The 15,215-nt window shown below is 40.2% G+C and overlaps 1 long non-coding RNA gene across 1 annotated transcript in view; it reads left to right on the top strand.

Annotated features, from left to right (window-relative positions):
* LOC144532788 (uncharacterized) overlaps positions 1 to 15,215 on the top strand; it is an 83,777-nt gene that overhangs the window by 5,282 nt on the left and 63,280 nt on the right. The gene's annotated exons all lie outside the window — the stretch shown is intronic.

Genomic DNA, 15,215 nt, shown 5'->3' with positions numbered 1-15,215 from the left:
ACTTTTTCAACTGGTGAATAAAGTTCTTCTGACTGTATGTGTGTGTGCTTGTCACCAGCTTTACTTAAAAAAAAAAAAATTATTCTATATTCCTTATCTTACAGAAAACCAACATACCTGAGTTCATAATCCTCACTGCATGCCTTTCAACGCACAAGTCATTGTTTGTTTTTCATATATATGCTTCTCCAAACACCTCAGAGTGTGTGACCAACACTTTGCTCTTGGCCATATGGACTATCATCATTAGGACTTTGCATGTTCTTTTTCCAGCCTGCAGTATTATGGAATGTCTCCACTGTTTTCAAAGTGTCACGTAGCCGCGTGAAGACCTATCAAGCCTTGGCTGGTGAGAAGCTTGCTAGCCTCTACGGACTTCTTTGTAGGGGGGTAAAATGCTTGCAATTTGCAAGTGAGATGAGTTGTCAAGCTTTGGAGACACGCAGGTGGCTAAATTTGTCTCCCTGTTTGGATAAAGCTGAAGCTGAGAGTATTGGCAAAATATTGGGAAAGCTCTACAAGTCTTTGTGAGTTCAGGTAGTGCTGCAATTAATTATGTTGCCCAAGTTTTGACACGTAACATTAAGCTGTCACTCCCACAGAGAGATGACGTTGAGGTCTTTATCCCTTGAATGTATTGCCAGCTGTCTGTTACTCTTCATGCCATAAGAAAGAAAGAAATATGGTCAGATATATAGGATAAAACTTAGACCAGGCATCCACAAAACAGTAGTTTAATACATAATGGAAACATCAAAACAAAGGGCCTAAGTGATGCATCCACTTAAGGGCTGTTAAGTCTGTGGAAAAAAGTAATCCATGACATTTTTATATAAATATCCGTTTTGATGCTTCCTGACACAACTGCTTTAACACAATTGTGAATCAGCTGCGGTATAATATTTTTTTTTTGCATAGAAAAACGTGGCGCAAAGGGAAGTTATTTGTTTACTTTAAAGTATCAGTTTCTTTGACATAAATGACAGTTGAGTAGCAAAGGACAATCCACCTATAGAAAGTCTACGTTACAGTTTCACAAGTGATCTCTTGAGAAAACAGTAATCGCATATATTACCACAATAACAATTCTAAGGTCATTGAAGATATATTTTTGTCTGCCTTATTTGAATGACATACATTCCGAAACGTCGTGCTTTTGTTCGGACTGCATTTTGACATGACTAGCCTGAGGACGAGAAGATGGGTGTCGAGGAGACAGCAGTCGTTGAGAAAGTTGTTAGGCTGGGTGGTGGTTCGTCTGGGGGTACGAGTTTGGAACATGCAGTCCCCTCTCCTCGAGCAGTGAACCAGAACCAAGTGGAGTGAGGCTGGCAGGCCACAAGAGCGCCATTGTTCTTCACATTAATCAAACTAAGGAAGGGCAGGTAGCATTTCCCTAGCCCACCCCACATGCACACCCTGCCAACCTCCATGAATGGACTGCTTTTTTAGCTGGCAGCGATTGGCCATCGGAGCTCCGAGAGGATGTGTGTCTGTTTAATTAGTGTGATGAGCTCAGCGGAGTTTATGTGCAGTGTCGGACACCAGGTATTAACCCCTCGAGTTTGACCCTGCGAGGGGGGCGACCGACCTCAATCTTGACATCTCTTTCTTTCCACTGTTCTCGCTTTCCTCCTCTTCATTAGAAAAAGACAGATTAGACAGGGTAAAGCAAAGTGGAAGAGGGGGAGGCTGGTCTCAACTTCAGCCTTCAGTTTTTTTTTTACCAGCTACTCTTTGTAGGCTTGCCCTCAGATGAGGAGAATAATTACTGCTATGATACTTCTAATGATGCTGTCATTAGGATGCTGAGTTGTAGTCTGCTGCAGTGCTAAAAGCTGCTCCCTCCCTGCTCTGAACACATGGAGCTTCTAAGAATTAAAAAAAAAGAAGCTTTTCACTCTAATGGTATCACATGTGCAGATACAGACATATGTTTGGCTTTGTGATTTCTTTGACAGGTTGAAGTGCAGTAGAAACTGTTGCCAATGTGACTTAAATCATCTCAGAGTTATTAAAATGAAACCCCAAAACAAAGGAGTTATCTAGATAGTGAAAGACACATTCAAAACCATAATTAGAGCTGTGGTCTCCTTCACTGTGTACCATAAACAGCCATATAAATGACACATAGATCATTCACTGGCAGCTGCCTTAAAGTACATGCGCTTCGGATGAGAGAGTGCAACGTGTTAACATCACCCAGGGGCACTGTTTTCTAATTCATTTAACCACAGCAGTGTTTTCCTAACAGCTTCAGCTGGCAATTAAAAACCATGAAAAGATACGAAGACATTCTTACCATGCCAGACGCACTTTCCACAAAGGTAAAACAACCACTGCAGGCGCAATCAAAGCTTAGAATATCATCCTTTATCGGATTATGCACTTTATTACTGTAGTTCAGCGGAAAAAAACACAAGCTGTTGAGGGGCATCCACTTTAGGATTATAATGCCTCTTTTGCTAACAGATGGTTAGTTTATGCAAGGGCAATTAATTAGTAAAATAGTCTTCTGTCTTTCAAATATTCTGGCTAATGGTCCAGAGAAAGTGACATGGTCAATGCAGGAACACATGTCCAAAAGTTAAAGGGCACTTGAAGGGCACTTTCGCTGATGAGTTATGGTAATGATTTAGGAAACTAGTTTGGATTAATTCCATAAATGGTTAATTTGTTAAACCATCTGGCAATTATTTAAAAGCTTTTAGCTCATGCGGCCCAGTCCAGATATGGATTTTTATGGGATTACAGCATAAGAACATCCTATAAGCACATTATGCAAGCAAGTGCAATACAAGCTAGGGTGAAAGGTAAGGAAGTTCATTTTTGTTGGGGGATTCTCCAAACCCATAGTAAAATTAACTTTAAATAATTAAATCTTTTCATTTGATAAATGTAGAGTTTTCACTTCATTCTATCAGAACAAGCACAAACTGAATCCCAGCTTTCTTTGAAAGAGTGAATCAGGCTCGGGGTTGTATTTATTAATATCGCCCTTGCTACTAAGGGAGTGAGGAACAAAGAACTGAAGTCACAGCATGTCAGCTCTCTAAAAGGCAGTGTTTGCTGCACCCCCTCTGAAAACACTTTATTAATTGGATTTAGATATTTGTAAAATGATCTATTTAATGGGATTACCACTCGTATAATGATCTTATTTATGAGGGAAGCAATCCAAGCTTTGGGGCGGGCTGATAATGCATTTCCAGCTCTTTGGCAGTTAATGTTGTGTTACAAGGGAAGATAAAGTTGAAGTCCCATTGTAAATGAATAGGTAAGTTAGCCCAGTGAAATGGAGCTGGTATGGTGGCAGGTCAGACGGGCTTGAGTGGCCGCACTCGCATTCCAGAGGCCTGTCTGGACTGTAGGCTCAGGCCTGCTGAACTCCTTCCAAGTTCAAGGTAGACGTAAAGAGGGAAGGAGGAGGGGACGGAGAGAGATAGAGTCCCCCCCACCTCAGCAGCATAATGGCTCTTTCTTACATCTTTATCCATCCCAATATCTCGCTGAAGCTTTTACAGACCCCGTTTCCACTTAAATGCCTGGAGGTAATGTCCTACCTTTTCCTCTTCTCTCCTCCCTCTCCAGGAAAAAAACGATTTAATCTTGTCAACAACAGTATTGGTATCAGAAAAGTATGAGAAACAGGGTAGAAATGATGTATACGTACATACAGTATATGTTGGGCAAAATTACACAAAGAAAATATTTGCCGTTGTTTATTGTCGCTCTTTAAATGGATGTTTCATGTTTGCTTAAAGCTGTTGGATGTTTTCCCTCATGGAGGTTTTAGCTTTCATGTAGTGTTGAGCCACTAATGCAAAAAAAAAAAAAGAAAAAAGTATATATGTAAATGCACTTCTTTTCTGCAGAGCACATAGACTTTAAAACATTACCATTTCAATATAACATTTGATTTATATGTGTTTAAAAAAAATAGGTTATAATCTTTTACTTTAAAAGGATGTATTCTCAAATGAGATTATGCTAATAGACTGTAATTTGCATAAAACGGGTGGAAATGTTAAACCAGATTAAAAATTCTGAATATTTAAGAGTTTTATCCATGCTGTTAGTCAACAAATATATTCATTCTCCCGGAGAATATTAGAGCCTAAATGTGACATTGTAGAAAAACACAAACTGTGTTGCAGTATGATTCTTCCCCCCCAATAAGTTGTCTTACTTGTTTATTACAAAAAGCCCACAGTGAACATTCCTTGTGAAGTAAACTATAGTTGTTGTTTTTAATTTGTCTCATTTGTGCTGCTCAGCCCAGTCAGTGTGCTTTTAGGGTCTTTTGAGCATTAGTCTCAGGTGAGGGCCGAGGCACAATGTGAGGCCTGCGACACAGAGCACCCTCACAATCCTCCATTCAAGACATTCATCTGCAAACAAGTGTTTTTTTGTGTCTCTGAGTCTTATTTTCATCGCCATCAATTTAGTACATAGATTGAAAGTGATTCAGGTTGTGCTCTCAAGTTCCACACCCTCACAGCCCCCCCCCCCAGCTCTTCTACCTCGTCCTCTCCTCAACCTGCAGCCCCCTCACTGGGTCAGCTGGCAGGTTGTTTCTTTACTGTAAATAGATGAAAAACTAACCTACAATCCCTAAACCCCCACTTTAATTCCACAAATGAACAAACAGCGCACCATCCTGCTGGATAATTAATACAGCGCAGTGTACTATATACAGTGTTGAGTACATTATTTTAAAACAAATTTTCTATTATAATTAAATCATCAAAAAATAATAAGGAAAAAACTGTAAATATCAAAGTAATGTGATCTAGCATAAGCATAAAGTCAGTAATGTTTTCTATTTACACTAACATACTGAAAGGGACCAGTAACCTTATGAAGAAATTTAAGGTTGTATTTTCTGTTAAAAAAATAATACAAAACGTATTTGTTTTTTTCATTCAGTACCACATTTTCTTAAAATATAGAAAATATGCCAAAATAAAAATGACCAGTGTTTCAGTCGCTTGTTTAAAACATACTAACTAATCCTCTAATTTTTTTTTAAAACACTGTATCTGCAATCAAATATATTTAAGTAACATTAAAACAGTGTTTTTGTATGTAAAATATGAAATGCAAAGCACATGCACTGTATAGACACACAAACACACCATAAGCATACACATGCCCCCCCCCACACACACACACACACACACACACACACACACTGCCATTGTCAGTACTAAACCTGCGAAAACGTATATCCTTTCCTTTAAAACAATCTAATCTGGGAAATTAAAAAGGAGAGCGAGACAAATCAAAGCCGTCCACTAACGAACCGCTATTAATTGGTCATATAAAATATTCATTCATTAATATTCATGCATTCCTCTCAGCCCATTTTAATGGCAACTTGAAAATTAATAGTTTGCCATTTTGGAATGAATGGACTATTGCTCAGGTTTCTTTTTAATATTAGTACGGTATATTGTCCTAAGAACGTCAAATTAACAGTGCAAGCTAGAGATCAAAAACTTGAGATACATGAGGCACGCTGCTACACGTTTTGCGATGAAAACACTGACTCCTTTAACACAGGGAACTATGGACATGTATCACATGAAGGATCAGATGTATTTGATCGTTACACTGTTAAATGACACAAGCACATCTTAGTTTCAGCGGTTTGAGTTGTATTACTTGTTCCTTTATTATCCTCCAACATGGAAAAATGGAGCCATAAACACTCGACAACCTTAACTGACTTCTGTGAGCCCACCCCTGCAGTGAATTCATTGTGTTACAGCACTGCAGCCCTTGTTTGTCATGTACTGCACACTGCCCCTTGTGGTGTAGTACGAACTGAGATTGAGATTGTGACTTGGCAGAAAGATCCTCTCTTTGCCCTGAGGCTTACACAGTTGTACTCTCATTTATTTATTGGTTTATTTGAATAGCTTTGCTATTGTAAACTTTGGATACGTTGTTATTTTCATTTTGTCTCACTATAATACCGTCCAGAGTGGTATTTCTTCCATCTGGCAACGGCCCTTTCTGTGACAGCTTTTCAGCGTTGTGGTTTAGAGTTCAAATTATCATTACAATATGTTACGCAAAAGAATGCTTCTCATATTAGGTGGGTCAAGAAGACCCTGCATTAAATTAGTGTGAAAACTTGACATCCTTCTTCCGCCTCATTGTACATTTGTGAAGCTGTAATCAACTGCAGATGTCTGTGTGTCCTTTCTTCTTTATCAAGGAGTTATTACTTTCTAAATAATTGCTCTTACTCTTAATGCATATGCGAACTCTGCCTGTTTGACCTGTACTTAATTTTTTTAATTGAAGCAAACATATTAGACATATTTGCTATATTATGTGTGTTTTGAAGTTCCAATTTTGTTGATATAGATTTATGAAGTGTTGGGGACTGAGGTCAATGCCCTATTAGAGATTTATGAAATGCCCATGACGCACCATTATTCAAGCTCAATAAATCATGCCAACCACTTTTATTATGGTACAATGTGCCATAAGCCTGATCAAATGCATCTCTTGGTTCCAAGTCAGGAGCAATAGGCAGTTTTGTCTATTTGAAGATGATTCAGGTTATCTGCTTGGAAGAGCAGAGTCATCATTAAATCCATTTTTGGTTTGACTCATTTATCACAAAGCATTTATGTTTCTGACTCGTTTGTACTGGCTATGGTGCTAGCCATCTGAGAAGTCCCTAATGATACAGCTGCTGTACACATTATAGGCCCTTAAGCATTTTTATTTCAAAAGCTGCTGCATAAGAACTGAATCATTGTAAAGTTGATTGTTGTCCAAACATCCTGCTGGCAGTTTTCCCAAAGTCCATTGAATATGAATATCAAAATAGACAGAATTGTTGTACATTCTTCACTTAAAACTGTTTGAGTAAGGTAATGTGTTTCAACAGGGTTCAGGTTATAGTCTTATGGTACAGGGGTTGTAGATGTGAGGTGTAAAAGGATGTGGATCAATTTTTTATCACTTGCATAGACTTATAATGTAGGTTTCTCTCACCGGGAGCGGTGGGCGTAAGTGTTGTGTTCTGGTGGGCAGAGACAGTTAATGTCCCAGATCTACAGTATGAATAAAGTCATATTGTGAAGTGTGTGGGCTGATATGCTTGGCAGTCAACCCTGACAAGTAGATTAGCTCTTACTGGGCCATCTCTGAATGGCATGCACACGACTCAAGCGTCACAACGCTACATATCAAACATCTAACGCCCAGCAACACAGATGAAAGCACATCAAAACATGAAAAAAAGAACCTGCTGTATGTTATGTGGCTTCTCCACAGCTGCAATGGTTAACAGGAGTCAAAAATTGGCATGTCTAAAAAGTGGGATAATGATTATAAATGTGACAGGCTGAAAAGTAATTACAATTGTCTCACTGTGTTTTCCAATAATGCCTCTAACATTTCTATAAAACTCATTTAAATCTTCCACAAGTCCAAAATTCAGTCTTGCTCTAAAGCCATTTGGCACATTTTTATTCAGTTTACATTTAGAGAGGATTAGCTGAAGAGCTGAAAATAATCATGCCAGATGTCTGCTACAGCGAGAAAGCTGCCTCCCCGGTGGGCATTTGATTTTATTGAGTTTTTATCAATCTTAAGTGAATACACTCTGGGATCCTCATAATGCACAGCCTCATGTTGTGAAGTCATGTACACAAACTGAATATCATGTCACATTTTACAATAATGGTAAAAAATAACAAACCCATGTGAATGTATTATGAGGAGTTCAAACAGTAAGCAACAGTCTGTTTATAGCCGAGTTAAACAGACAACCCATAGCTTAACTGGGCAGACTGGTGGAACAAACAGCATTATAAATAAGCCAAATTCAATGACAGGTTTAAACTCTAAACCACATCTGTACACTTTATAAAAGCCATGGTAAATGTCACTGTCTTTAAAACGTGTCTGAAAATTCGGCTGTCAGTCACACTGACTCATTAAAGTTCCTAAGATGATGAGCAAATGGAATTATGAGAACTTTGGGATTTCTATATTTTCGGCATTGTTAGCAATAGACAATGGAAATAATCAAACAATTAAAGAATAGATAGATAAACAGAAGTAACGGCAGGCGTAATTTGCCGTGGTCTGTCCTGCATTTTTCATGGTCCTCTTTTAAGACTGGGGCAGTGTTTGTTAGATTTGTTTTTTAGCTTTAATGAGCTTCACTGGAATGCGGTGTCTCCCACATGTCTTGCGGAGGGCGGGGCCATCTTATTGCTGCCATATGTTGTTCTCCTAGTGACTCTTCCAGGCTTGTGTGGTCAGCCAGTTCAAAGAGCCCAGGCTCATTTGTTATACAACTTTATGTAACAACGAACCGATGCTTCAGCGTGTCTGAAGCGGCAACAAAGGAATGCCGCCATTCTTTCTTTGTCCTAACTGGCTCTGCTCAGAGAGACTTTCAGGTCATCTGTTTCTCTAATTAGCATGTTTGCTGGACAATATGGGCTATTGTACTTGGTGCAGAAATCCTTTATTTTGAGTCCGTTCAGTGTTTGAACTCTGACAGCACTGTTTGTTGGATGGTTATGGTGAACGGTAGTAGTTGATCACTGTCATTGCCAGAGTGGTGCGCCGTGCCACATATGGCAACAATCTGACATGGTAATCCAGTCTTGAGGTTATGAGTGACTAGGTGTGGGCTCCCTGGATCAGACTGACTTCATCAATTCTTCTGTTAGCCATTTCTGTGCAGGAGTCAGCGCCAGAGCCCCTGCTGGTGGTTGACAGGACATCTCGGCAGGAGCACAAACTTGGGCCTCACTAAATTCCCCTCACGCAGGTTTTATGTATTTAAAAGTAACATTTTCACTTGTGAAGAGAAAGAGAAGAAAGGTGGAGGAAAACTACATGTCAATTCGGTGTCCCGCTGTATTCCTGTAGCATTGATTATTTGCCCCAAATTGGCTATCAACTACTTTGCTTTAAATTCCCCACTTACACCCTAATGTAACATGTTCATTTGTTAAAGTGGACCAAATTACAGAGGTTCTTGACCACCCTATATCACACACTTACTGCAAATAACCAGTTTTTCCTTTTTCACACATCAATTCCCCAGGGATGTTTTCAGCTTCAGTAGACTTGTGAGTCTTCAGGGACCAGGTCCACTGCATGTGCTGGCTGGTAGGCCATTTGCAATAATCTCCTTTTTACCGTTTAGAGGCTAATTATGTAACATTACACCTGCCTCCCTGAGCCTTGGCTCTGGTATAGTGCAGAATGAGTTGCTTTTTTCCCCCCACTACTCATAGGGGTGGTTAGAGTTTCTTAATGAGATTAGCCCAAAGCTGAAATCTGCTTTGTGTCCCTTGCTATATGGCGAGATACTGGATCAGCGGAATCAAAGCTAAGGGGGGAATCATTGGAAGATGCAGGCAGCCGACCTCGTTTCTGTCTCCCCACCAACCCCCCTGCGTGTGACTTGGACGGGATTCGTCGCTATCACACATGACATTGTGTGCAAGCTTTGCATAGGAAATATCTTTGTCTCACTGTGATGTTTGCTTGCTTCAATGTTTTCGTGCTTTTCCTTTATCTTGCTGTCCAGTTTTTATTTACTTTTGGATCAAACTTCTCAATAGTCATTTTCAGAATTGAGGACAGATGGGCTGAATATTGAACTAAATAAAAAAAAAAGGGCTTTTCCACCAGTCTGGGATATAAACTTGTCTAGCTGTGGTTGCTGTACTACTGTCTTTTTGCCTTTATTAACTCAAAATATCTCGTAATTTAACCACAACTTCTAAGGCCGAGCCTAAACTCTTATTTGTCAGTAACACCATAATGTGCAAGACAGATCTATATAAAGACAGAACTACACCACCCACGACAGCCCATCTACAATTGGAGCCTTTCTTCCTCTAATTTATTGGGACCCTAATGTCCTTGTGACTTTCAACTCAGACAAAATATTAAAAACCAACAATGGAGCCTGGACAGAATAACACGTGTACACACACACACACACACACACACACACACACACACACACACACACACACACACACACACACACACACACACACACACACACTCCTACATGCACAGCGATGTATGCAAGCACATAAAATAACTCCAGCTGAGAATTCCCAGAGTGAAAGCAAATTCTCACTGAATGCTGCGAGAGATAACATGTAAATATTTTACCCACTTGCTCCGAATATGATGTTGATTAAGAGAGTAAAGGTTAAGGTTAGGGAAGGGGCAAGGATTAGTAGTATGGACCGCGTCTAGGGTTACCATAACAGCCTGGCTGCTGGGACTAGTAATAACAACAGAAGTAATAATAATCACAGACTAATTGATTGAACCCCGTGGCTTCCTTGCAAGAGTCATATTTGTAAAGCTTAAAGCCATCTTTATAACAGCTAAAATAATGCATCAGTTGCCAGTATTGCTTTCAAGTGAGTCTCATTTATTTACTGAAGAACCACTTTTTCTTAACCATAAAATAAAATAAAGTCCAACAGTATGTTTAATTCTTGTTATACTTGTGAATTTTCTCCTCACTGCCATTGTATTTACCTATCTATAAATTTGATACTGAGCATTCTGGGTTCTCTGTATGAGATCCTATCATTGCATTGTAGTTTGTTGAATTTACAAAGAAGCCTAGGAGCCCTGAAGCTATATACTGCTACAGAGAGCTATTTGCTCTGCGTCAGCGGAGTATCCTGTCATGGAGAGAAAATCCCGTTTGAAGTATGGCCCCCGTCTTTCACACTGACGATAATGCTCCTGGCTTTATCATGTCCTCCGTGCAAAGCCCATGTCTTCTCTTTTGTCCGGCTTCCTCTCCCCCACTCCTGCACACCCCCTGGCTTTCCTCTTTTGTGTCACTCTCTGTCACATTGCTACCCGTTCACAGTAAGGAGAAGCGGTCCAAACCTTATCCCCCCGAGGCATGCTGGGAAGTGTAGTCAGAGTCTGGGGGATTGTTGGTTCAGTCTTTGGGACTTTGCTGATATCAGCAACTTGAAACTGATCAATGGTCTAATGCATTTACATTGTGACTACATTTGTTAAGTATTTTATAGCAAGTGCTTCATGAAATTTACATAGACCGTCCTGTGCTGCGAACACACAATGATAGATATTGAATAAAAATGAGTCTTTTGGTTTTATTTATAAGGTTTTATGGCTGAATACATTCTAAGGTAAATACTTAGCATTTTAAATTAGATACATTATTAGTATTCATTCTGCTTTAGCTAAATCCACCGCTTAAATGCAAATGCACTGCACTCTTTTTCATCCATGGCTTTGTTGGCCTCTCAGAAACCTTAAGCCGGTATCTTAAATAGGGGCCTCTCATGGCATATGCATGTGCAGTATCTTATCTGGTGAATATCACAATCATTCTCTAGGACATCAAATATTTAAACAGGCCAAACAAACAAGAGACAGGAGGGAGGGCATGGAACCAAGCCTTTTGTGGCCCCCTGTGTGAAAACAATAAATGTGCTACCAGCCCTCAATATTTTCATATTCAATGACTCTGTATGATCCATATGATCCCAACATAAAGAGGGTCTGTGAACCCTCTCTCTTAAACTGTAGCAGGCATATATTACCAGGCTTAGAGCTTGGCAAGCTCCGAATCCCAAAATAGATTTCAACAATACTCTATGAGGATGCATTAAATAAATCTCTGCTCAGCTAATCCGTGGAACAGTTCACATTTTCGAGAGAGACACTCCGGTAGGACAAAAGCGCCGCTCCGCTCGCCGCGCCTTCATCTAGGGACAGACGCACATAAAGAGAGATATTTAGAGAGAGGGGAGGGGATTGGGGGGGGGGGGTAAGAAATCCTCCACTAATGTTACAGAGAATTCTCCAAAAAAAAAATCATCATTGTGTGCTCTTGCACTGCAAAGTAGATCCTGTATCACTCTATATTTTTTCTTTTTTTTTTCTTGAGCAAGTGCAATAACTTAATCTTAAAGGCAAAACGTAGACATGAGGGCCATCTCGAAAACATGTTGTAGATAAATGTTAATCACATTAGCATTTCCCAGACTTCCGTAAATCTCCATAAATAGCATGCTGAGGTTGATCCCTCTTTTTTGCCCATTGAGGCAAAATTACAGTTGATGAATTGCTTTTGCCATGCATGTAGGCTAATGAAAGCTTTGCTCCTGGGCCTTCCTTAACAAAGGCTCATAATTTTTCCACTTTCCACTAAAATAAGAACCTGTTCCACTTTTAATTAATAGTTTTACCCTCTCCTATTCAGGAGTGTATGCATAGTTTCAAATTAATTTTTTAGGTGAGGCTTGGTTATTAATACTGAAGAAACAAGCCCCTTTGTGTTAAAGTAACACAGGGAGGTAATGTTCGCCTGCAGGTCTATAAAGAATTTCTGTTCATGTCACCTAACTGCTTAGCACAACTCATGACTCTGCTCCGAGACATGACTGCTTCATGACAGGTGGCTATTTCGTTCACTTAAAGTCACCACTGAAGATGCAGCTTTTTACAGCACTGAGGATTAACCTGTCGTCATTTTATGTTCATGTAAACCAGAGCCACACGCAGTGGTTAAAGAATATTAAAGCAATCAAATTGGTTTCAAATCTGCATCAGGGCATTTTTAGTTAATGCCATTGCAGAGATTCATATTACTGCAGCCTTCCTTTTAATTGTTATCAACAATTATAAATGACTTCTATATTGTTTATATGTTGCTTCAGAATGAGTTACCTCTGTTAATGGAAGTATTAGATTAATAAGCAGCAATTAGCATGCATTAGGGTGCATGCCGCACATAATGAGTACTTGGGTGTGATTACTCAGACAGCTTGATGTTTGAGAGAGCAAATAGCCTCGTCTAGCCATATGTGGTTATGGGACACACTCACTATCCCATTACAGATCTAAGTGAGGTGGTTTTGACATCGAACTCCTACAGTATCCTCTCACAGCAGTAATGTATTGCTGTTCTAATCACATGTCTCCTGCTGAAAGGCAACCTATTTCTTTGTATTATGAACATGTCTGGAAATATTGTGACATTCTGTCGCCCATCCACTTGCTTGTCTGACTTGCCAAACAGCAATCCTGTCATTATGTGTAAATCATTGCATGTCATAATATTTAGAATAGCTTCCTTTGCACAAGAGAGCATGCGGCTTTTATGTGTTCCTTGATAATGACGGCAAATAGCACAAGAGAAGATTTGCTGGTGAGAATCCATTTCCTCTTTGTACCTGTGGCTTAAGCTCAAAGGTGGGCGATCCATATGGCAATTTTGTATTTGTATTTCCAGGCTGTCACAAAGAATCGGCCCTAACATTGAGCAGATGCAGCAAACCGAAGCGGTAGCTGCAGTTAAGCACTGTGGGTGATTTCATACCAATTAGTGCAAATCATGGAGTACTTAAGATTATTGCCGAGTGAGTTTAACAACACTTTGACACCTCTTCTGAAACTGACCCCTCGTAGGTTTATTTTCCCCCATAGATTTCTGACTTTTTTGCAGGATGTAAAAGTAATTTATCCAGGCTGGGACTTTTCATTTCACCAGCTTGAGTTTTTTTTTAAAATATGGCCTCCGGTGACAAATCTGGCTTCCATCTAAGGTCAGGCTGGTCCCCCTCATTTGTAGTAAGCGCAGAGGTGGCTAGGCTGGGGACAAACTAACAGCCCCTTTCTGCTGCCCCCTCATCTTGGGGCTTTAGCTGAACTGCTCTGGCATGAAGTAGAAGCTGCCGTCTCCATGGTGACAAGTCACTTCAGCTCCAGCAGCTTTACCCAGCGCGATCAGGCTTCGAATTGACTGGCTTTTAAAAAAAAAAAAAACATTGAGAGAAAATATACAGTTTCATTTCTCTTCCCATTATGTCGGCTGGTGAAAAACAGCCCTAATATGGTACATTGGCTGCTTACACAAATAATGGCTGGAGAATATGCGCTGAATAGCTGTTCTGCTGGTGAAAAGCTAATGGAGGGAGTCTTTGGCAGTGTGTCTCTCATTGAGGAGGGAGAGAGAGAGAGAGAGAGAGAGAGAGAGGCACTCCCAGAGGTATGGATGGGGCTGCTGTGATAGTTGTGAACTCTCCCAGCGTTTATGTGTCAGCCAACAGCCTCCGGAAGGAGACTGGAGACATTCTCCACACCGTCTTGCAGACAAGAACTGGTCCCTTCAATTAAATGAGTTAATTTGAAACCATAAGCTTGTCCTTAATTAAGAAGAGCTTAGACATCTCCTGAAATGAAATATCTGAAATGAGCTATATTGACGACATACTATTCCCTTTGTTCAGATGTTGGGTTCCCCATCCTCCTCTATTAGTCAAGATTTTCCATATGCAGAGCTTGGTTCATGCAAGACATAGATAAATGCCAATGAGAGACATAACCTCAGCAAAATGTGTATCATTTTGAAGGAAGGTTCAATTTCAAAGTGGATCCATTGTGGACTCCCACCACGTCTTCTCTCACACCGTATTCCCCGTCTGCCTGACTCTGTGCATCCCTGGTGCCAAAGAGAGGAGGATGAGAGAGGAGGAGAGGGAGAGAGATTGTGGCATTAAGTAAATAATTTGTATGATAATTCATTACAGCGCAGTCTTTTTCAACTTTAATTGGTCTAAATGAAGAGACATTTCACACCATTTAGATAAAAAAGAAAAAGGAGGCCAGCATAATGAAAAGGGGCCTGCCTATCGGACTTCAGAGGTTTGCTCTAAATGAAAATGTAATTGCAGGCGGAATGGTACAAGAGGAGAGACCCGCGCTGCAGATCCGGGGGTATCTTCAGACAGCCGAGCAAAAGCTAATGACTGAGCAATTTGGAACATTTACTCACCCCAAAGACTCTCATTAAGTCAATCACAGGCTTAGCCGAGACCCACTCGCAGCGTCGGAGCCGGCCCCGCATTTATTCCAACATCAATCAGGAGGGGCCGGCTTCTTCTTCTTTCAGAAGCCATGAAAAACGCCCAAGTAATTTATTCGGGATCTTTGAGAGGATAATGGCCAATTATTTGTTTATAACACTGGTTAAATTTTCATTAGGCAGATTAATGGAATATCATGTACTGTCAACACTGGACTGAGGGGTGGTGTGTCAGAGATAAACGGCCAAACAGATGATGTCGCTCTGTTAGTAAATTGGTTTTTCTGCAGCCCTTTTCCTCCATATGAAAATTTAAAGGTGGACAACGCACCGGGGGTTCAAG

This window comes from Sander vitreus, chromosome 17 (assembly GCF_031162955.1).
Source record: "Sander vitreus isolate 19-12246 chromosome 17, sanVit1, whole genome shotgun sequence".
NCBI classification, from domain to species: Eukaryota; Metazoa; Chordata; class Actinopteri; order Perciformes; family Percidae; genus Sander; species Sander vitreus.
Note: the sequence above shows the minus strand (reverse complement) of the source record. Positions and strands in the feature narration are given on the sequence as shown.